At 43.8% G+C, this 24,677-nt stretch overlaps 1 protein-coding gene across 19 annotated transcripts in view; it reads right to left on the bottom strand.

The window, feature by feature from the left end:
- Positions 1-24,677, bottom strand: part of FGGY (FGGY carbohydrate kinase domain containing) — a 697,591-nt gene that overhangs the window by 340,208 nt on the left and 332,706 nt on the right. The gene's annotated exons all lie outside the window — the stretch shown is intronic.

Genomic DNA, 24,677 nt, shown 5'->3' with positions numbered 1-24,677 from the left:
CATTTCCCTTTTATCCCCTTGGCCGGGCTGGAGGGGGAAGGAGCACACTCTGTGAGGGTGTACAATCCATCTTCCCAAGGAGGGGTCACAGAATACACTTCAAGACACACAGCAAGATTTCAAAGCTGAACGGTCATCAGCTGGGAAGAAAACTGCACTAAGAAACTACCCCATGAGATGGAATGTGTTCCGCCATGCAGAATTCTCCCCACGTCAATGGGTTCCAAAGGCAGGAGAACAGTTGGTCCCTGCCTTCAAAGAACGTCCAGTCTGAGCCAAAGAGAAGGGCACATATCCAAATTATTCTTATAAAATACCTAAATGTTTGTTTCTTCCAGTGTCTTCCACATTGCCAGTGTGGTCAGATTTTTTTCTTGCGATTGGGCTTTTTCTTCCCTCTGCCACCTCTGCCTAGGACACTGATTCCTCACCCACCACCCTGCTGCCTCCCGGGATCCATATGACCTGCCCCTGTTGGTTAACCCTATGTACCCTTCCTTGAAGAAGCTTTCCAGGATCTCCCACTCGGAGTAGGTCTGAGTCGCATATAACCCACATCACCCCGCAATTATTTCTGTACCATCTTTCTTTACTGCGAGAACATAAGCTCTACAATGTCAAGGACCTTGTCAGGCTTATGGACGATGATATACCCCACAACTCTCTCCTCTCCTCCCCTCCACAGGACTGGACGGTTAGCCATGAGGCAGACTCCAGTCCCCCTTACACATTTAACTGGACCAGGGATGGACATGTGACCTAACTGAGCCAGTCAGGATCCTTCTACTCAGGATCCAAATGGAGTCATTTAACTTCTGCCTATGAATAAGGGGAGATAAACCTGGAAACTGTAAAGTGGACATTTTCTGCCAAGTACCTAGAGAAGTAGAACTTCACAAAGAGAAGAGTAAAGCAGACAGAAGCAGTAGCAAGAAAGGTTTCCTACCAACCAGGCAACTCTCCAAGTCCTGGTTTCAATTATTCCCTTCCCAAGAGGCTACAATAAAAGGAATGTATCATAAGCACAAGAGTATCTTGGGGAACCTTAGGGCCACAGTGAAGAAGATCCACAAGAGAGATATTCTAGAATCTGTGAGAGGGTGACACACAGCAGACACTCAATAAATATTTGCTGAACAACTAGACAACCTCTCACTTTCACCTTCCAACCTTTCATTTGAGGCGCGCTTCAGAGTCTAGAAATGGATTTCACCTGTGTTATCTCCTCAGCATGAGGGAAAGTTCTGAGTATGATTACATCTACTTTATAGACATATGACTGGCCTTTATCTACATTTGCCCTCAAATTCTCTGAGTCCTTCCTACTTCCCCCCCTTCCCTATCACTACTATATAAGCTATTAATGTGCATGACAGCAAAAATATAATCCCAGGTCCGGGGTCCCATTCAAACAATAGTAATATCAAAAGGGTTCAGCAGTAAATGACAGTGTGAAGCCCATATTCCATTACTGTTATTTGTTTTAAATTCCTAAGCACTGAGGTGAGAGCTTACATCTAGAAAGAGCTAGGCTTCTCTTTGAATACCCATACGTGTTCATGACAAACAAGGCAAAACTTAGAGCTGACTAAATGTGCCTATCCCATCTATAAACTAGTGGTATCCTCAGGCCCTAACAGGGTCACAATCAGGAAAATGGTAGCCTTTGAGACTGTGTGAGTCAACCTAGCAGTCTGCCTTCTTCAGGGCAGTCCCTGACATCTCTTTCCCTGTGCTCTGTGGTCTCAGTGATCAGTTTCTAGGGAGAAGGAGAAAAGGTAGGCTCCTTCCACGGGCTCCAGGAATCCAGGGCTGGTCACTAGAAATGAATGGCTAAACCACAGCAGCAACAACCAGCGCTTCAAGCCAAAGCTGAACAAGATTCCTAAACTCTGAAAACAACTGCTTCTGTTAGATCTTGTATACGGCCATTAAGGATTTCGCATAATGAGAGCTTTCAGTCTGGACAGCCTGGAGCCAAGCAGACAGCCACCGTGGACAATGGGACCTGAGCAAATGATTCCAAGAGAACTTCAAGCTTCTTGACAAGAAGAGATACACTGCAATAGGAAGCTTGAGGAAGCCAGGGAATGTCATTTCTTCTTGAGACCAGGCCAGCTTCACCTACCAAAGCCACAGACCCGAGTCCAATGTCTGTCTATCGGATGAGAAACCAGAAGCATCTAATTAGAAGCATGAGGTATCCTTAAGAACACACGTGGTCTTGGAGGAAGAGAGAGCAGTCTGGTCCCTGCTTTCTCTAAAAGCAGTCTGGAGATTAGCCAGCAAAGAGAAGGGGGCAGAGTTTGCAGGGATGAGAAGGAATGTCTCCTGATGCCTGATCTCTCACTCTGAGATGCTGACAGACTGTATGTAAGGATCCCATGCTGTTCTCATGTTGGGCTACATGATGCACAAGTGCATTGTCATCGGATGCCGGGTGGGCCAAGAGCATGTAGCCCCATGCATGGATTTTTAATGCAATTCTGTGGGGAAAATCTCTCCTTCCCTTCCACTCCCCAGCCAGTACACAGTCCCAGCTGAGGGGCTCAATCTTATTGAATTAATTCTATTTTTTGAACCATCGGGCCTGTCACTATCTTTCCTATATTCCTCCACAGCTCACAAGAGAGCCCCCACACACCTCATCTCATGTGATTCTCAGGGCGGTTCAGAGGTGTGTAGGTGAATATACAGTCCAGTTTCAGACAGGGCTTAGGCTAAAGTCACATAGGACTTCTAGCTCTAAAGTGAATGTTCGTTTCTCCCACTGCACCACAGTCACCATCCTGAGGCTCCCGGACCCATCAGAAATGTGGGGTTTGGCCTCTGGGGAACATCATGATAGAAGCCACTGCCATTCTTTACTGAAGAAAACAAACAAATAAGACACATTTCTGTACACTAAAAACTTTCAGAGATTTCTTCCAATCCTGATCAGCTCATTTAACTTCCACCAACTGAAAAATACCTTCCATACACGGAGGGTGAATGGGGGAGGAGAAGCCCAGAGCAGGCCCTCAACACTAGTCAGGCTTAGCTGTATCCCATCATGTGACAGCTGAAGCCAGTGCACACTAGACACTCTCCGTGCAGAAGGAGTTAAGCCTATCTTCTGGTTACCAAGCAACTAACAAAAACTAGTCTTTTCAAGAAAAAAAGAAATCGGTGGTGATTTGGGATGTATGACTTGGCATGAAAGGCTTCTGCATTCCAATAACAATCCTTTGAGCTAAGCAATCCCCCAGGCTTGAAAGCAGCTAAAGAGAACAACTTCTTACTTTTTTTTTTTAATCATCTATTACTTCATAAAACCACAGCATTTCTTGGGAGGCGGCTACAACTCCAAGTGCACACAGCTGCAGGTCTCAGCAGAGGGTGGGGACAGAGCAATATATCCAAGAGTTGGAGCCAGGCAGCAGCCGCCCTGCCCGCCTCGGGGTAGAGCGATGTAACTTTCTCCCTTGCCCTTTCCTTGTGTGTCCGGGGAGGCAGGGAGGTATCTTCCAGCTTCTCGAGGCTGAAGGAACTAATGGGGAACATGAAACAAGTCCTGCAGGGTATGTCAGAAGACACCAGGGTGTGGGAGCAGCATGAGGAGGTGGGGAGGAGCGGCTAAAATGGGATCATCCAAGGATTTTATTATGAGTTGCATAGAGATTCTGTCTGGGTATCTGCTGCATGCAGTGAAGAAAAGGGAGGAAACAGAGCTCCCTGATTCTCCACCCACTGAGTGATCCTGCCTGAGCAGCCCAAGTCCTCACAGTGTCGTTTTCCAGCATTTAACTTCCAATGAAAAAGCAAAACCTTAGCCTCACTCTACGTCCAAGACTCCAAATTAGGGCACAGACTGATAGGCCAGAGAAGAAAGATGTTTCAGTAGGAAACGTAATCCTCAACGTCATTCTGAAAAGAAAAATGATGCTGAAAACATAGAGCGGGTCATAATCTTCAGCCAGAAACCTCCCAAAATGAATGAAACAACTGTGTGTTTCAGACTCCCATCCACAAAGAAAAGACCAAACACCAGACATATTTCAGGTCAGACAGGCAGATACACGGAGAGGTTTGTGCTACTAGAGGCGTCTTTCTAAAAACTGAAAACTTACCATTGCGTTCCTTTGTTTAAAATGATCCAACAGTTCCTCATGGCCTAGAATCGCTGAACTCCTTGGCATGGCTCTCAGGACACTCAACACCCTGGCTCGAGCACGGCCATTATAATGATGAATCCTTCCGGGCTCATCTCCTAGCACGCTTCAGCCGGCACTCACCTCATTTCCTCCATGTGCCCAAATGCATTAAGCTCCTTCCACATTTCCACACCTTGTGTGGAGGCTCGTGCCTCTACTTGGATTGCCTTCCCCACCTTCTCCCATAACCAAACTTCTACCTTTGATTCAACTCCAATTCAAATGTCATCGGCTCAGTGCATCCGTCCAGGCCCTCGCTGTATCTCAATTATATATACATGTGCCTAAATCCACCTGAAAATGACAGACTCCCAGAGGGCAAAAACCAGCTCAAAAATAAAAAAATAAAAAGGGAAAAAGTTTCGGGAGTTATAAAGAAATTTAAAGTCAGGCCTTTTCAAAAGAAAATGACAGCAGGGCTGGAGAAAGATGTGCACAAAAGGAAAAGGTAATTAATAAGATGATGTATGGCAATAATGTAATGAGCCTGATACCAAGGTTTGGTGAGTCAGCCTCATAACTTTATCGTAATATTTTGTGTAGGTCATATATTTGCCTCTAATGAGTAATCACAGACAAGGTTCAGAGGAAGGAAAGGGCTTCGGGGTTGGATTAGCCAGAAAAGGTTCCATGGGGAGGAGATGTGAGCAGAAGCCTAGAGGTCAAGTTGAACAAGCATCTATGCCGCTACTGAGAATGAAACCCAAGAAACAAAAATCTGAATTGACAGGATTGCCCCCATTAGAGAAGGATTTATTTAACTGTACCATCATAGAACTTATTTGGGAAATGAAATAATTCCATTGCATAATTTAAATTAATCTTTAGGAACTCGATTTGTACCCATCCTTCCCCACCCTCTCCCTAGAGCCCTACGGTTGTACAGAAAGGCAAACTTATAACCCACAATAGACTTGATTTCCCAACCATAAAAAAAAAAAAAGTTAACCATTTTCACAAAAACCAATCATATTTAGCAAAACTGACTTTGCCAGGAATATGATACCACCACATGCATTAGGAAAACAAGGCTGTGGAATGTGGGCTCTAAGAACACTGGAGTCAGGCAGACCTGAGTTTGATTACTGGCCTCACCCCTTCACAGCTGTGTAGCTTTAGGCAAATTAATTCTCTAAGCCCCAGTTTCCTCAAGTGCCATATTACTAGCATCTATCTCAAAGGATGTTGTGAGAAATAAATGAAATAATGTAGAGTGCCTGATCAGTCAACAAGTTTTACCCTCGTTACTACTATAGAGCCCCATGTGTTTTAAAGCACTTTGACATGCATGATCTCATCTGCCCTGTATAATTCTGTAGGGCAGGGAAGGCAAGAAATGATCAACCTTATCTTGTAGGTTGAGAAACTAAAACCCAGAAAGGGAGCACACTGTCCTAAAGCTACACACAGATCAGTACAAGGCAGACTAAAATGTAGCTCGCTAATGAGCCCAGGACTAGTTCAGGTGCCCACCTCCCAAAAGCATAGTAAGATGCAGAAGGACCAGGAGGAAAGGGGGGAGGTGATGGTGATCTAGACAACATAATTCTTTGTGTGTGGTACTGTCAGTGGGAAGGAGGGATGGACAGGGTCCTAATATGAAGAGAAGGCCTTGGAAGGGGTTAGAAAGTCTTGAAACAGACATGAAAGAAAGCAGAAGATCTGGACCAGTGAGAGGTTTTCCCTAATAATTCATTCTCCTGGATCCCTTGAAGCCCTTCTCATTCCCCACCCATTGCTTTTCTACTTCTTAAGCAACTTTTTCCTTAGCTGCCCTTTATGGATATACCCCAAAGTTCCTCCCTCACCATTCACATGCTGCCTGGGAACTCTCCATTACTACCACCGTTCCAACCAACTACAAGTCAGATGACCTGCCAAATCTCAAACTCTACACTCCCCTCTGCAATGTGCCTCCCGGATGTTCCACCACACCCCTAACTCAACATGTGCAAGGCAGACTCTGTGGTCTTTCCCAAAATGTTTTCCTCTGTCTTGATTTCTATATCAGTTGATGCAGGTACCCAAAGGGTCATCTACTTCTACTTCTCCTTCTCTTTCATTTTGTACATCCAATCATCCATCTAATTTAAGCTCCAAATTAATTGATGAAGATGTCCCTACCACTTCATCCTCTATTAATATTAGTCAGGGCTCTCCAAAGAAACAGAACCAAAAGGAGAATAAATAAATAAACAAACACACACACACATAAGTGTGTGTGTGTGTGTGTGTGTGTGTGCATCCTTCACATATATGAAATTTTATACATATATATGAAGAAAATTATTATAAGGACTGGCTCACACAATTAGGGAGGCTGAGAAGTCCCAAAATCTGCAACAGACAAGCTGAAGACCCAGAAGTTCAAATCTGAGTCCGAAGGCCTGAAACCCAAGAGAACTGATGGTGTAATTTCTAGTCTGAAGGCCAACAGCTCAAGACCCAAAGAAAACCAGTCCAAGTCCAAAGACAGGAAAAGACCAATGTCCAGCTCAAGGAAGTTAGGTATAAGAAGTTCCCCCTTGCTCAGCCTTTTTGTTCTACTCAGGTCTTCAACTGACTGGATGAGGCCACCTTGGGGAGGGCAATCTGTTTTACTTGGTTTACCAGGTCAAATGTTAATCATATCCAGAAACACTCTCTCAGATACACTCAAAATGATGTTTGAACAAATGTCTGGGCACTCTGAGGCCCAGTCAAGTTGACACATAAAATTACCCATCCCACTGTATCTTAGATAATGATCCTATTTTCAGGCCATCCCATTCCACTGCCTAGATTACAGCTACCATACCTATAGCATACTCTACAAGTGGCCACAACTCTTCCTTTCCCTGTATTAATGCCTTCTGCAGTATATAACCCTGTAGCTCTCCATCAAAAGGTCAATCTGTTTCTCTACCACTTTACTTGGTCTGCCTTACAATTTACTTTGACCAGTGGAAGGGAGCAGAGGTGCCACTTTGTTACTTCTGAACAGAGGCTCTTATCTTTTTGGGGTGGAGTGCTGCCTAGTGAGGCAGCTCAGGCTGGCCTACTGGATGACAAGAGAACCCATGGAACAGAAATGAAACACCCAGTCAAGGCTCCAGACATGCAAGATTGCTAAGCAAAGCCAACACCAAAACCTTACCCAGGAAACCTACTCTACTCTTGACTGAGTGGAGATCAGAAAGACCGTCTATCTTAGCTCATCCCAAATCAGCAAGCTGCATAATTACAAAGTAAATAAATAGTTGGTTTTTCACTCCATTAAGTTTTGAGGTGGTTTGTTACCATCCCAACTGATAACAGCAGCTAACTTTACATCTCACCCCCTTTGATTTTCACCACCTACAAAGCCAATTAGAACACAATCACCTATATAACATGTACATTTGACTATAAAAATCATTCACTCATTCCTTCATTAAGTATTTACATGGTATTGTCTACATGTCAGGTACTGTGCTCAGTGCTAGGGAAATGAACAAACAACACACAGCTCCTACCTACAGAGAGTTTTCAATCTAGTATACTTTGTACCCTTCAAAGTTTTCTACCTTTGTAGTTAAAAATAAAATTCACTAACATGGCATATACAATCCATGTCTTACCAGCTTCATCTCCGATCACTCTGAGATACTATACTAGAATCACCCACATACACCGTGCTTTTTCTTACCATAACATCTTTATTCCTAGTGTATCCTACTCTTCCCTCTTCAACCTGGCCAACATGTACTCATCATTCTGTACTCAACTCAGGTATTACCCACTCTACACATTCTTCCCCGATTCCCCTAAGCTGAGTAAGGTGCTCCCATGCTACACCCCCATAATACTCTGTGAATATCCCCATATGGCACCTCCCATCATACCCATTCATGGGTCTGTCTTCTTCATTAGACTGAAAGCCCTAAGGGGGGGGCAGTGAGTCGGGGGGAGACTGTTGGTTTTTTTTTCCAGTCTCTCTATTCCTAGGACCTAGGATTGTATCTGCTTTATAGATGACGAATAATGTTAGCTGAATGGATGAATAAATTAGTGAGCAGAGATGTACAAGCCTTTAGAGTTTGTGGAAATGGGAATAAGGAATGAATGAATAAATGAATGAGACTGTGAATAAGAACGGTCCCAGACTCTCTTTCCTCATTCAAGTTAATGGCTTTTCACCGTCTGTCTTAGGAGCAGAGACATTCTAGCCAAGCCAGACTGCCAGGAAGATAAATTTCTCTTCTTGGGGGTGAGTAGGTCTTTGGAGAAGTTTCATTTTAATTGGAAAATGGATTCATTCACTTCCTGGCTTGGATTCCTGGGTCAGTGCAACCCCATGCTGAATGGCTGCCAAGTACCACTGCAGAGGGGGCTGAGGCGGGAACAGCATTCCATCAAATGGGCAGTGTTCCGGGACACCTGAGGACAACCTGGCGTCAGGTCCAGGCTGGCCCTGACATGGATGCACCCTCCTCTTTCTTCCCCAAATTTCCTTCAACGTGAAATTTACTTATCCCCTTCCAGTAAAGGACAGATACACTCTACTATTCCATTTGGTGTTTCTCTGGGCCTTATTTGGGCAGGCATATCCCACTGTTCAAAGTTCCACTGTCATTTCCTGCAAGGCACAGACAAGGTCCACAACGGAGAAATCCCTTCACAACTCAACTAGTAGAAAGAGATCGTAACTTCATAACCTCTTATAATGGATGCGGACTAGCTCAGCATCACAGAAAACATCCCTTTCATAGAACACTTCTAGTGTCTTTTGTGAAGGTCTTTGTAGAGCGTACTGAAAACTATGATTTCTGTGACCCAGCTCCAGCTTCCTCTCGTGCCTCATCTCTCAACACCTTCACCTGTCAGCTCCCCACCACCCCAGTCCCTGATTCTCCAAATGGATTGAGGCAGTGGCAGTTCTGAAAATGCAATATGCTGCTCTCCACAGAGGCGCCTTGAACATTCTGCTGCCTCTTCTCCAGAGACAGAAGGCAAGGGTGTGTATCCTGGCTCTTAACACTTCATAGCCGTGGGACTTTGGGAAAGCTATTTCACCACTCTTCACTTCAATCTCCTTGTCCTATAATAACTACAGAGAACAATACTGCTACTTACACCATTGAGTTGTTGAGAGAACAAATGAGCAAATGTCTGTGAAACGTTTAGAGCATGGGGCACAGAGTAAGCACTTCTCAAATGACTGTTCTTATTATTAGAATGTCAGAGGCGTGACTTGGTTCCATCTTCAGGAAGGAGCAGGAGCCTTAGAGACTGACCCATTCAGCTTCAAACCTTGATTCTTCTCCTTTTTAGTTGTGTCTCTTCTGGCCAGTGAGTCGCCTACTCTCTGCGGGTCTCATGTATGTACACGGCAATGCCCAGTTCACCGTTCTGTTAGTAGGATCCAACTTGATGAGTTTATAGACATTAATGTGCCCATCTTGGTACATCCCCAATAATGGTTAGTTTCCTCCGCAATCCTTACTCTTCTCAGATTATATGGGGGCCTATCTGTCTCCAACTAGACTATTTCCTCCTTTAAGGGAAGGACCATAATTGTCTCATCTGTTCCACTATAATTAGCATGAAATACTTATTTCTCAAATGAAATATTTATTGACTATGCTACAATCTGTCTACAAGCCCTGGTTTGTGGTCAAGTTTGTGCTAAGACCATGCATGAAAAGGCAGGTGTATACTGGCCCCAAGTCTCATGTTGTTTATTGGGTAAGTGGAACAGAGTCTGCGTATGAAACACTTGGCAGCCATGTATAAAGAGTACAGAATGGTCCAAGTTTAGGGGTGCCTGGGTGGCCCAGTCAGTTAAGCAGGTGCCTTCGACGTGAGTCATGATCTCTAGGTCCTGGTCTTCTGGGATCGTGCCCTGAGTCAGGTTTCCTGCTCAGCAGGGAGTCTGCCTCTCCCTCTCTCCCTGACCCTCCCCCTGTTCATGCTCTCTCTCAAATAAATCAATAAAATCTTTAAAAATAATAATAATAATCCAAGTTTAATCATACCTGTTATAAACTAAGGATACTGCATGGTCATGAAAGAAAGAGATGGCTGTGGGCAAGCAGCCAAGGCAAGGTGTTATGTGGGAGGTAGTGTCTGACCTCAGCGTGGAGGGAAGGCACAGATCAGGAGAGATGGGGTGGAGGGTGGTCTAGCTCGTGCTGAGAAACTGCCTGAGAGAAGCTCAGGAAGAAGCATCAGTTGTATCCCCAGCCATGGAAAAGGAATCCTGAGAAGTTCAGCCTGAGAGAAGGATACTGAAGTACAGTAAGCGGAAATCTGAATTTGTATTAGACACTGAGGTCGGAAGGGAAAGGGAGACACCGTCAGTCCTCGTGGGGAGTGGTTTGTGAAGGCGGTTTTAGGAAGTTTGGACAGAACGCCATGTGGGCAGTCTGGGGGACGGAAGACAAAGGAGGCAGGACAGAAGGCATATGCATTTCTGACACAGAAGGAGGAGAAAGCACAAGAAAAGGAAGGGAGGAAGAAAAAGACAAAGCAAAAGATGGACAAAAAGAAAGGGGAGATAGGGCAAAGTACACTAAACAAACAGGTTAAACAAGAGAAATGAATAAAGTAAGACAGAAAAGAAACAGAGAAATGAAGACGTGTGGAAAACAACAGCAGGACCATGGCAGTGTCCCCGACGAGACACACCATGGAGAATGCAGCGCAGGAGCCAGAGTCTGCTGTCAGTCTCTCTCCTCTGGGTGAATGAAGTCATGGCTGATGTCACCGCCTCTGAGTCACATGTCCACCAAGGGAGAGGTGGCAAGAGCCCCTGCCTGGAGTTTAGTTCCACCCTCCTGGACAAGAGGGGTTCAATCACCGCTCATTCTCTGGGGTACTGTCTAGTCTGGCACTGAAATGAGGACACTTCTCCTCTGTTCAGGGAGGACACGGCAGCCACGTGAGCCCTGGGTTTCAGCTTCAGGATCTTGAGATGGGAGTATCAGAAAAGAGGAGACAGATAGTTCCTAGCCTCTCTCTGCCTGTGACTGGGGTATGGTGGCTCTATCCATGTGTAAACAGGAAACTCCCATCAGGAATAGCATTAAACACACAGATGGGACTCAAAAGGTGCTTTCTGAATGACTCGCTTCACTGCCTTCCCACGCACAGGACTTGCAGCCCCGCAGAGGTCTCATCTCCGCAGATCGGTAGAACTTGACCAGGGCCAAATCCATGTACCCAGCCTGCCTTTTGCAACCCACCCCACCTGAGGGCTTACTTAGCTCCCCTCCACCATCAGCCCCTGCCTACACACCACTTCCTCCTGACTCCTCCCCTCACTGGGGTGTACTTCCACAGTGACCTGAATTCCATCCAACTTGCAGTGCACTGTGACTTCCTTTCTTCATTTCTGTCCCTTTTCTAGAACAGAAGGACCTGGGGAACAGGGCCTCTTATGTTCACTGCTATAGTCCCAGCACTTTTCTGAGTTCCTGGAATACAATACATTTTCAATAAACATCTGCCAAATGAATGAATGTCCCTGACTGATTCTGGTGGGAACTGAGGAGCATGCACTGTTCATAGAGCACTTCTGAAAGGTGTCCTCATTCTCATAGCCGTCATCCTGGGCATGTTTGTTGCTGAAGACAACACCCCATAAGTTACCAGTAATAGGGGAAGTGAGACTGCTCTGGGGCATCTGAGGATGGACTGACCCTCTCCCAAGCTCTTCCGCTCTCCCCGATCCTTGGTCTGTGAGCTGTTATGAGCACGTGCTTGAGGAACTTCGAGCTGGATCCCAGCCTGACCACACATGAGCTGCAGGAGGTGAATGCTCTCAGCCTGTTGCCACCTGTTCAAACAGGACAGTAATACCCACACCCCAAGTTGTCCCTAAAGATTAAGCACACTTTCTTTGTTAATTGCCTGCCCTCACAATAATGTGAATTTTTCCCTTCCCTCTCAGCTTTCTCAGCTGCATCTAGAGATAAGAATATGAAAAATAGACCTAATTTTCTTTCCCCAAATCAACTACTTCCATCATATTCATCATTTGAAAATATGTCATTATATTAGCATTCTACAACTTACCAAACACGCCCCCCCCACCACCGGCCAAGACACAGAGAAACAATATTGCCACTAACACCATTTTATAGACAGAAACCTAAGGCCCGGAGTGAAGAGAATTGCCCAAGATCATGAAGCGCGTAAATGAAAAGCCTGGGTGAAACCCCAGCCACTTGAATTCCAAGGCCACTGCACTACTGTCCAGTTGCTGCTCCCCAGGACAAGGGCGGTTCTCCAAAAACACTTGCACAGTGATTCACCGTCTTTCTCAGGTCCATGGGCTGGTCTCTGACCCCCAGCCAAAGCCAGAACACATGGCTTCACACCAAGACAACTGCAATAGGGTTCAGTCGGGTCCCAATACTCTTCTCATGTATCTTAGATCCACAGAGTGCCAGGCTTGCGGGAGAATCTCAGGGCTCACAGAGACCCCCTGCTTGCAAATACCAGACCACGGATGGGTGCGAGTCCATGACCCATCATTTTCACTAATCGATGAAGCGAAAATAATAAATATATTGGGGAAGCTAAAATACTTATTACTAAAAATATATGAATAATTAATTGGTAAAAAGATCATCTTTCCTAATTGCTCGCTTTGCTTTACTTGGCTTTACTTGGGCAAGCTCCAATAGGCTTTACATGCCTTGCAACTGGGAGAAAATGCCTGCGCCACAGTTCAGACCCTCTGGCAAAGCCCGAATGAGAGGCAGAGGCCAGGAAGGGCAGAGCCACTGACTCAGGCAGCTCGCTCATTCCCTCTGAATACTCCCTAGTCTTGCATTTTTTGAGCCAAAAGACACTGACTGTTGAGATTACGAAGCTTGGAAGGCAAACTAAGGCAGCTTTTGAAGAGGGTGTGGGATGGGTATTGATGAGGCTGGAGAGCTGAGATCAGACTTTTTATTACTGAGGTCCTTCCCAAGTTTTACCAAATCTGTAGCCTCTCCATACAGGAAGGATTCGGGAGACATGGGGCTTGAAGGCGATCCCTGAATGACTTTATCATTCGGCCAGGAGAGTGGCCACAGCTCGGTGCACAAAGATAACCCTTGAGTGAGGTCTTAGCTGCAAAGGTACCTCGAGGACCCCTGGGTTCAGAAGAGGTAAGGAACTAGTTAAATAATTTACTAATTTTTTTTTTTGAACTATAAACACTTTGAGGTGAATGCCAAGGGGAGGAAGAAGCCAGCTCTTCAAGAGGTAACTAACGTGCTGGAGAATGGACAAATGGACAAGGAGGAATGGGTTGGAATTTGTGTCATGGAGGGTCTCAGGCATGGTCCTTTAACTGGGAGTCTAACTTGGGATGACTAAGATAACTTTTTATTCTAGAATTCATATCTAACTTCAAAATTTCAGTCAGGTAAATTTGTTATCTGGGATTTTCAGCCTGAACTATGGGAACTAGCTCTCTCTACCCAGGTGTTTCATCTGTAGAGAAGACCGGGGACCGTGCCTGATAAAGGCTGGAGTTGGACCAACTAACCTCTGCAACTTCTTTTTTAAATCTATTTCCCGGAGTTAGAAAACCTAGGTTTAGATTCCAGCCCTGCCCAATGCAAACAGTCAGTAAATGGTAATCTATTTCACTTCCTCTATCCTCACCTTCTCTACCTGCAAAGTAAGTGAGAACATGTACCTCACAGGAATTTTGTAAGCATGAGGTCAGACAGCAAACTTAAAAGCACATAGTAGATATCTTACAAGTTCTAGTACAAGTGTTAATGATGTTTGCAGACAGCAATCAAACAGGGTCACTATCTTAAATAGAATTTACTAAGCTTCTCAATAAGGTAAAAGGGCTTTAACATTTCAAACTGCTTTTAGAAGTTTAACAATGTCTTAGTTTATTGAAAAAACTTGAGGACTGACGAATGGATGGATTGAAGGGCAGACAGATGGACATACACATGATAAAGCAAGTAAAATGTTACTGGCAGAATCCAGGTGATAGTTCTGAGTATGTACAATAACATTCTCTCAACCTTACTGTATGTTTAAAGATTAGATCATAAAATGCTGGGGGGAAATCACTTTTATAGCCTCTTACTGGTCTTAGACTTGGAAACAACTTGAGATAAAGGTCACTCTTGGCTTCTACTTTGTCTCCCATCACCAAGCACAAGTTAGCAGCGGAAAGTCTGTTTCACTGTTGAGAGTATGTCCCTAGAAGAGCAGAACAGCTTTCTCATTTTGAACCAAAAAAAAAAAAAAAAGAATAAAACCAAGCCATATATTCAGAGAAATGAGACTGACTTATCTTTCCAGAAGACTCCCATCCATCTAGCATCTTTTCCTGACTTCTGGCCTGCCTCCTCTCTTGCCTTGATCAACATCTATCTACCTGGAATTTCCAGATTTCCAAAGTGACCGTTCACCTCCACAGGGCTGACTGATCTGAGTTCCTCTATCAGGATACACATTAAATGCACTGTCTTTCTTCTTGTCTTTTCTAAAGCTAATATTCCCTCCCATAGGTGCATTTTAGCTACTATATGAAAAGAATGTTGTTCATTTTCCTGTGGCATCATCTATAAGGCATAAAAGCAGCTGAACTTAGCAACCTTGCTCTTGCCTCTCCGGTTACACTAAAAAATGTCTGGATGTAGCTGACATCCCTGCACAGTGGTCAGGAAGGCAGCAGCAGAAGTGCTGGGCACATGGGACTTCCTGGTACAGCCATACATGTGGCTCTGACTAGGCAATGTGAATTCATTTAACAGGTATTTACTGAGGATAATTTTAATGCCAATCACTGTGTTTGGCTCTGGAGAGACAACTGCCAAGTATGGATAGAGAGATTTAGTCCCTGCTCTTACTGAGCTAAAAACCCATCGACCCAAAGGAGAAGGAACTTGGTTTAACGGGGGGTGGGGGGAGAGAACAAGACCTGATTTAGGTTCATGAGAAGGTTCATGAGAACCTTCACTGAAGACCCAATTTTAATCCCTGTAGACAGTCACTTCATTTCTTTGAGCCTGTGTATTCACCTGTAAAATGTGGCAAATAGTAATATTTATCCCACAAGACTATGTCATAGATCAAATAAAGAAAATATACATCAAAGTCTGCCATAAGCCATAAAGTAAAATACAAAATATAGTACAATAATAGCTACCATTTATTAGATGTTACTAGTTATCTGACCAAGTCCTTTAATGACAGGGGGAGGGGTCTCCTTTTTAAAATTACTTTGTTGGGACTATAAAACTAAAAGAATACCATACATACTTGGCACAAATCAAATATGCAAATGCAAGGATGATGAGGAAAGGACTCGCTGTCCAGGTAAATGAAGGCACCAGCCTCAACACTCCGTATATTTAGTTACGAGCCCAGTTCTTGGGCAGACCCTTCCCCCTCCCCCCTGCAAGAGAGAAAATTCACAAAAGATGCCCTGGCAAAAGCTGACGACACGGTCCACACTGCTCAAAGGCTAGGAGGAATCTGGTCCGAAGGTAACAGGGCCCCTGGTATTAACATTCAAAGAGAGGCTGTTGGATTCCATATGTTCACCTCAGAGTCTCTCTCACAGGGTAGAGGGAGCAGCTTCGAGGGTTGAGCTCCTCAATACATAGAGCCACGGAAGAGAGGCCAGGAGTTACTGCCTCCATCTGGGGCCTTCACTGCCCACACAAAACAAGCCAGGACTCAAGGTAACAGGACTGCAGCCAAGGGGTGGCTCTGGGTAGAAAGGAGTGGGAATACTCCAAACTTCTTTCCACAATGGGGAAGAGAAAAGGAACTAATACATGGTGTGCAGGAGATATGTACTTTAGAACGGAACTATTGGTCAGTTGTATACAACAATTAAAAATGGCATAAATAGTGATTTGGAAAATTCAGCCACCTGTTCATCCATCCATCGGTTAAAATATCCACTGAGTGGTTAGTGTTAGATGCGAAGCAGTGCCCTAGACATGAGGGACACAGAGATAAATGAGGCACATGTAGTGCAACAAATTCCAAGGTAGAGGTAAGGGGGGGAATGCCATGATGGACAGAGGGCAAGAGCCTCATCAACCCCCGATGGAGAAAGTCAAGGAAGGCTTCCTGGAGTCTTGAAGAATTAATACAAGTTTTCCCAAGTGAAGGACGAAATCGTAAGTTTGCCACAAAGGAAAAACCTAAGCGAAGACTCAGAGGTGTGGGAGAATGTGAGTACAGCATTGCTAAAGTCACTGACCGAGAAGCTCCCCGTCTGGAAAAGCTTTCCACTTCTCTAAGCATTTTGTTATAGGAAAAGTAATGATGGATTCCTTGAACAAATTCCCAAAGCCTGGGTCTCCAATCCAAACGCCTAGAGGGTAGTGCTGGGAAAGGAAATGAGCAGAGTAAGCTGGGTGGGGGGACACTCGCCCTTCCTAAAGGGGGCAGCCCCTGCTCAGCACCAGCCAATTCCTTCCACATGGGAATGTGGGCCCCCGACTGCCAAATCCTTTTGTTATTTCTTCTAAAGAAGCAGAAAATGTAGATTTTTACGTGAAGTTTCTTAGTTTTTAATTGTTGAAAACTAATTAAAAAAAAAAAAAAGTTGTTGGGGTGTGTGGATGTGTGTGTGTGTGTGTGTGTGTGTGTGTGTGTTTTTCCAAGCACAGGATAGGTCAAACAAAACGCATCTGGGGTCCAGATTTAGCCTGTGGACTGCCAGGCGGCAGCCCTCATGTGTCGCAAGAAATGAGCACTATTTGAGTGCAGCCAGTAGGGCCGGTGGAGGCCGACAGGATTTGGTGAGAATCCTTGCGCCACCCACATTAGCTGTGTAGCTTTGCAGAAGTTATTTAAGCCTTCTGGATCTTGTTTCCCTCATCTGTATAATGGGATAATAATACTGTGTTGGTGCTTTTAAGGAAAACAAGCCCAAGTAGAAAAAAAAAAAAAAAATCCTATGCTAAATAATGAACTAGTATAAACCCGAAAAGTTAGCTAGGACTACAAGATCTTTTTTTTTTTTTCATGAAAAATTACCAAGAAGTAATAAAAGCATGAGCACTATGTTATAAGAGAAGCAAACTCTTCCAACCATAGATACTGCACCCCATTAGTAACGTTTTTTGTACACATAGCCAGTTTTTTTCTATACTGATAACTTTTTAAAGATTTTATTTATTTGAGAGAGGGAGCACACATGCACGAGTAGGAGGGAGGGGCAGAAGCAGAGGAAGAACCAGACTTTCCCCTAAGCCGGGAGTCCAACTCCAGGTTCCCTCCCAGGACCCCTGCATCATGATCTGAGCTGAAGGCAGACACTTTACAGACTGAGCCACCCAGACATCCCTCTATACTGATAATTTCTTAAAACAAAAGTATCCATAAAACTGCATGTTCACTTTTATAATTTTTCCTTTTAACATTATAATGTAAACTTTGTTGTCATCATCCAAATGTTTATTACCTAACCAGTACTATCCAGAGTGATTCTAAGTCATAAACCAGAGATCACGTCACACTTACCATTAAAATCCACTGACCCTTTCCCTTCTATTAGAATAAAATCCAAATTCCTGCCCATGGCCTCAAGGCCATGTAGGAGATGGTCCCTACCCACTGTTCCAACCCACTTCCCACTACTCTGCCTTGCTCACAGCCTCAGCCCTGCTGACCTCCTCTGCTGATCTCACAGGTACTTTCCTCCCCTCATGAATGTGCTGCCCTTTCTTCCTGAAATCATCATCATTCAGGTCAAAATAAAACCTCCCAAGAAAGAACACATCAGCCATGCCAAATCTGTTCATCTGTATTTTTCCTTCAAAGCATTTTCCAGAAAATAGAATCACTGTGTGTGTGTGTGTGTGTGTGTGTGTGTGTGTGTGTGTCTTTGTCTATTTTCTGCCTCTCTGTACTAGAATCTTAGTTCTCAGAAGTACCCAGGACCCTCATCTGTCTTGCTTACTTTGGAATCTCTAATGCCCAAGACAGTGCCTATCGCATAGGAGAAAATAAACAACATTAGTTAAAGGGGGGAAAAAAATGAACCCACCACCCATTGTTCCTGGCCTCAGATCCTCCTAAAGTTATCACTTACAAATTTCTTCCCCGAACTAATTTATCCAAACCCTGCAAGGCAAGCACTTGAAGACGGCGGGAGGGAAAAATGGTGACAAGCCCAGATTTTAGATCTGAAATGCCAAGGTTCCAATCCCAGCCTTGTCACTTATTAGCTGAGTCACCTTGGGCAAGCCTCTTAACATCTCTGAGCCTGTTTTACCATCTAATACTTACTTCATAGGGTAGAAGTAAGGATTAGAGGAGTTTAACAGATAAAATGCTCGGTAAAGTACTAGATAATTAGCATGATACATGCTTTAGCCACTGTTTATATCTGTTCCCTCACTCTGATCCGATTGCTCAGGTGAGCTGTATCTTTCTTCTCCCCTCAGACTATAATCTCCTGAAGGCAAAGACCACTTCTGGGTCCCTGCAGTGGATTAGAGGCCCTCACAGGACGGGGATGGGCGTGGAGCTACGGTGGGGCTCCCCGTGTAGGCTGGCTCACCCAGTACGAGGCTGTATGTCATTTAATGTTTCTGAGTTTCAGTTTTCTTACCACAAAAAGAGATCACGTCGATCTCATAAGACAGGTGTGAAGATTCAATACAATAATCTTTGTGAAATAAAATAATGCTGAGGCTGGAGGCAATGGTGAATTTCAGAGGCAACAGCAGAAGGTATTATGTGAATCTGCTTCCAAGTTCAAAGCCGGCTGCCTTGTGATATAGGAATTACACATAGGATGTGGATGATTCACATACAGGAATGACTCTGAAAATACGTTTTGTTTGTACTATTGTACTGGATATTTTCTATGATTGCCTCTGACAACCTCATGATGGTTTTTAGAAACTATCCTTAGTTATTAGTCAAACAGGAAAAATACCACTCGTTACAGCCAACTGTGTGAAATAAGATATTCTAATGTTTAAAATTCTCTCAGTTCGTGATAGGAATTACTGACATGCCCATCAGTAGAACACATTTTTTTTTTAAGATTTTATTTATTTATTCGACAGAGAGAGAGCGGTCACAAGCAGGCAGAGAGGCAGGCAGAGGCAGGGCGGGGTGGGGGGGGGGAGCAGGCTCCCCGCCGAGCAGAGAGCCCGATGCAGGGCTCAATTCCAGGACTCCGAGATCATGACCCGTGCTGAAGGCAGAGGCTCAACCCACTGAGCCACCCAGGTGCCCACAAATATTTTTTAAACACAACGGAAGTGAAGATGTAACTGCTATCTGAGTATCTACTTTTGCATAAAGGGCTTTACAAATATCTGACTCAATTATAACATTTCCACAAGGCTGACACTGCTCTTCTCATTTTACAGCTAAACGCTGAGATGCAGAGAGGTTGACTTAGTTTGTCTGAGGCCCCAGGATAGGTAAATGGCAGAGAGTGATTTAAATGCAAGTGAATCTGGCTTCAAATCCTGCACTTCACTTCTGTTACAGAACTGTGATTTATCCCCCAAATTTCCCCAATATCTTTTATCAGCTCTGCTGCAAAGGTCAGATGAATGTGGGTGGACAATAATAGCCCTATACATGCAGTTTAAAGCCAGAATCACTAAAGAGAAAGACCGAAGTCCCCACCATAACTGCCATTAAAAATGAAATGGTATATTTCAAAGAAAGGAAATTAACATTATCTTCCACAAAGTTTGAAACAAAAAGAAATCAAAGATAAAATAATAGGTATTATTATATAGTCAAGAAGAAGGAAAGAATGAGGCCAAACAAGGAATAAAAATGAGCTGGGACAAGCCTCTTACTTCACAGGACTAGAACCAGGCTTTCCTGACCTCTAATGGAGTTGTTTTGTTTTTTTCCATAGTTCCTCACAAAGAGCACTCTACTCACACCTTCCACAGCTAACAGGAAGCTATCAAACTACCTCTCTACGCATCCCGACTCCCTTCAAAAAATCTATATATACAGGAAAAGGCACATTAGAACCAGAGAATCATTTCTTCATTTTCCCAGTACACTATCAGGGCAACAGAGCAGAGAGGCATGAACTGGGGAGAAATGGGAGGGGCCGACAGAGCATCTAAACCCATCAACAAAATCCTCTGACATTCCAGCCCATTGGTTCTAGTTAGAAATGAACAATGAAAATCTCAAACTATGAAATGATTAGCTTTCTGCTCTGCTGACAATGGCAAAAAGAGGAAATGAGTTAAAAGTCGGATTGGAAGATCTCCACACAGCCCCTACACACCAGTTAATTATCTTCCATTAACACTGAGCTGTCAGGATCTGCATCAGCCCTTAACTCTCTTGACCTTCCCCAGTCTGCACCTTGTTACCCTGCAATGTTTCATGTTTATAAAGATAGGAGACTCCAGCTGTTCCAGCCTGACAGAACTTAATTTACATTTGGCCTTCATTAAGATGAGAGTCAGAATCATTGAGACCAAATGGAAAAGCCAGACTGCTGGGGGTTATGAAAAATTCAAATGGCATTTTTCCTTTTATCTGACAATTCTTATTAAGGAGACATACATCAACCTGAAACACACAAACTTTAAATGTAAAGGACATGATTAAAATTCCACATTGCAAAACCAGGACCCGCGTGACTTTGCCCAAGAGCTGCGGTGGTCCTAGTCTATCACCTGGGTCTTCTGGGACGGCTGAACTCCTGATTCTGCCTGACTCTCCATGTCATCAGATTCCAGGACAAGGAGTCCACGAATGACAGCAGTACTAACGTGAGTGGTCAGCTCTAACTCTGCCATCTTGCTTGCTCCTAATAGCCAATCAACCTCCACGTCCTGCTGATAGTATTCCCTAAAAATTCTAGAACCTATCTCTTCTCCACCCCACAGTACCTACTTCAAGCCTCATGCCTTCTCACCTAGGGGAATACAAAAAGCCCCCTTACTGAGTCCCTCAAATTATTCAAAACTACTACAAATTATTCAAAGACTACCTACTATATACCAGGCATTTTATTAGAGTTGGGAGATAGCCATGAATAAAACAGATAGGCTCTCCATGCCCCCCATGGATTACAAGTGTTGGAAGATCCATGCACCATGGGAATCATCCTTACAAAAGGATACATCACTACAACTTATGAAAGATACAGTGAAGTAATAAGAATGCAATAGAAAGAGTTCTCTAATTTATTGGAGGGTCAGGCAAGGCTTTTCTGAAGACATAACAATAAAGCTGAAACTTGAATAATTAGTTAGGATCGGCACTGAGTAGAGGGAAGAATATTCAGGGTCAGAAGGCACAGCATCACATCACCAAGACCAAGGGATCAGCAAACTTTTCTGTAACCATCCAGAGTCAGTATTTGCAGCCTTGTAGGCACACAGTTTATATCGCAACTACTGAGCTCTGTCATTGTGATGCAAAAGCAACCACAGACAACACATAAATGAATGAGTGTGGCTGTGTTTCAGGAAAACTTTGTGTCCCTGCAACTCTGAATTTCACATAATTTTCACAAGTCACAAACTATTTTTCTCTTTTTGAATCCTTTTTCCACCATTGGAAGTGAAACTCATTCTTTGCTCCCAAAGCATTCAAAACAAGCAGCAGGCCAGATGCAGCCAGCCCCTAGTCAAGACAGAGGTGGCAGAGCAGAGCATGTCTGAGACACCCTGACTGAGTCCCGGTAGAGAGACTGAGCAAGGTGAGGGGCACACAGTAAGCAGAAAGGGAAAGTGAAAATGACATCACAAACCATCTTCTGCGCCGTGTTACAAATTTAGGAATTTATCCTATGAGCAAAGCCAAGCCAACAAAGCGCTATAATCAGGAAACTATGAAAACCAGTTCTTAACTCACACACACACACATTTCCTCACCCCTAATCCAGTCTCTTCATCCCTGTCAAAGGTACTGAAGACATTTCCTTCCCCTTACTTAAAAACCTTCTATCACCAAATAAGGCAGACTACTTACCTGGCCTCAGCTCCTACTAACTTCAGAGAAGCAAGCATTCAGGGCTCTCAGCCCAGGACCTATGTACCTTACCAAAAATGAGCCATAGTCCTTCTCTAGCATTTCCTCCCTGTCTTCTCTAATAGGAAAAACCTCCACTCCTAACTTGAGACTCATCTTCAAGAACACCTCTCAGAAGCAAATTATGTTCTCTGGAAGCAAATTATGCTCTCTGGAAGCACTTTGCATATTCCTTTATCAAGGTGCTTAGAACATCTTCTAACAGTTCTGGTTCCATGTCTCTTTCCTCCACCCAACACCCACCCACCCCCACCTTTGCTTCCCCACCACTGCCCCAGAGGACACTGGGCCCCTTAAGGGTAAGCCTGAGTCCTCTTTGTGCTTGTGACCCCAGTACCTGTGACACTGCTGGGTCCTAGCAGAGCCTCCATTAATATTTGGTGAATTAAAGAGTTAATAGGGGAGTAAACAAATGACAGCCCATGAGCTTAGCAGAGTCACACTTCTGACTTTGATGTGCTGTTAAACTCTTTGAAAGCTACCTTTCTGGCTCCCAGTCTCCCATTGCCCCATTCAAAAGAAGGTACTATATCCTGATTCTCCACCAATGTATGCTCTTCAAGATATAAAGGGCAGAACACTTTTTCATGTGTCTGTTAGCCATTTTTATGTCTTCATTGGAGAAGTGTCTGTTCATGACTTCTGCCCATTTTTTGACATGATTATCTGTTTTGTGTATGCTGAGTTTGAGAAGTTCTTTATAGATCCTGGATATCAGCCCTTTATCTGTAGTGTCATTTGTGAATATCTTCTCCCCATTCCGTGGGTTGGCTCTTTGTTTTGTTGACTGTTTCCTTTGCTGTGCAGAAGCTTTTGATCTTGATGAAGTCCCAAAAATTCATTTTTGCTTTTCTTTCCTTTGCCTTTGGAGACATATCTTGAAAGAAGTTGCTGTGGCTAATGTCGAAGAGGTTACTGCCTATGTTCTCCTCTATGATTCTAATGGATTCCTGCCTCATGTTGAGGTCTTTTATCCATTTCGAGTTTATATTTGTGTATGGTGTAAGAGAATGGTTGAGTTTCATTCTTCTACACATAGCTGTCCAATTTTCCCAGCACCATTTGTTGAAGAGACTTTTTTCCACTGTATATTTTTTTCTGCTTTGTCAAAGATTATTTGACCCTAGAGTTAACACATGAAACAATGTTCATCATCACTAGCCATCAGGGAGATTCAAATTAAAACCACATTGAGATACCACCTTACACCAGTCAGAATGGCCAAAATTAGCAAGACGGTAAACAACATGTGTTGGAGAGGATGTGAAGAAAGAGGAAACCCTCTTACACTGTTGGTGGGAATGCAAGTTGGTGCAGCCACTTTGGAAAACAGTGTAGAGATTCCTTAAGAAATTAAAAATAGAGCTTCCCTAGGACCCTGCAGTTGCACTACTGGGTATTTACCCCAGACATACAGATGTAGTGAAAAGAAGGGCCATCTGTACCCCAATGTTCAGAGCAGCAACGGCCACAGTTGCCAAACTGTGGAAAGAACCAAGATGCCCTTCAACGGACGAATGGATAAGGAAGATGTGGTCCATATACACTATGGAGTATTATGCCTCCATCAGAAACGATGAATACCCAACTTTTGTCTCAACATGGACGGGACTGGAAGAGATTATGCTGAGTGAAATAAGTCAAGCAGAGAGAGTCAATTATCATATGGTTTCACTTATTTGTGGAGCATAAGAAATAACACGGAGGACATGGGAAGATGGAAAGGAGAAGAGAGTTGGGGGAAATTGGAGGGGGAAACGAACCATGAGAGACTCTGGACTCTGAAAAACAATCTAAGGTTTTTGGAGGGGCAGAGGGTGGGAGGTTGGGTAAGCCTGGTGGTGGGTATTATGGAGGGCACATACTGCATGGAACACTGGGTGTGGTACATAAACAATGAATTCTGGAACACTGAAAAGAAATTTTAAAAATAAATTAAAAAAAAAAAAAAGATATAAAGGGCAGAGCTTCTAGAAGTGGTTCTATAAGTCTGTGGGCCAGCCACATCAGCATCGCCTCAGACCTTGTCAGAAATGCCAATTCTCAGTCCCTATTCCAGGACTACTAAATCAGAAATCTACAATTTAACAAGATTCCCCAGGTGATTCATTTACACCTTAAAGTTAGAAAAGGGTCATAAGCCATCTGGGTTTTAAGGAGAAAATGCTAAAACTGGTATTAGCAATATCTTTTATTTTGAATTTGCAATCATGATAAAATCAAAGAAATTCTCAGCATGGATTCCTGTACCAGCTTACCAAAAATAAATAAATAAATAAATAATAAATTTAAGAAAATTTAAAAACAGATTAGAGGCTCAACCATCAGGTAGTTAAATACACAATGAGATAATGTTTCAGGCCTTTCTCAGAAAGCTCTGAAATGGAACTGATTAGTTAGATGGATGGATGGTCAGTCTCAGGAGGCCATAGTCACGAACACCATGCACTCTAGAACCTAATTGTTTTCTGTGTGCTTTCATTAGGGCAGTTT

This window comes from Mustela putorius, unplaced genomic scaffold, assembly GCF_011764305.1.
Source record: "Mustela putorius furo isolate JIRA1106 unplaced genomic scaffold, ASM1176430v1.1 tig00003853_pilon_pilon_pilon, whole genome shotgun sequence".
Lineage (NCBI taxonomy): Eukaryota > Metazoa > Chordata > Mammalia > Carnivora > Mustelidae > Mustela > Mustela putorius.
This window is presented reverse-complemented; position numbering and strand designations above follow the sequence as displayed.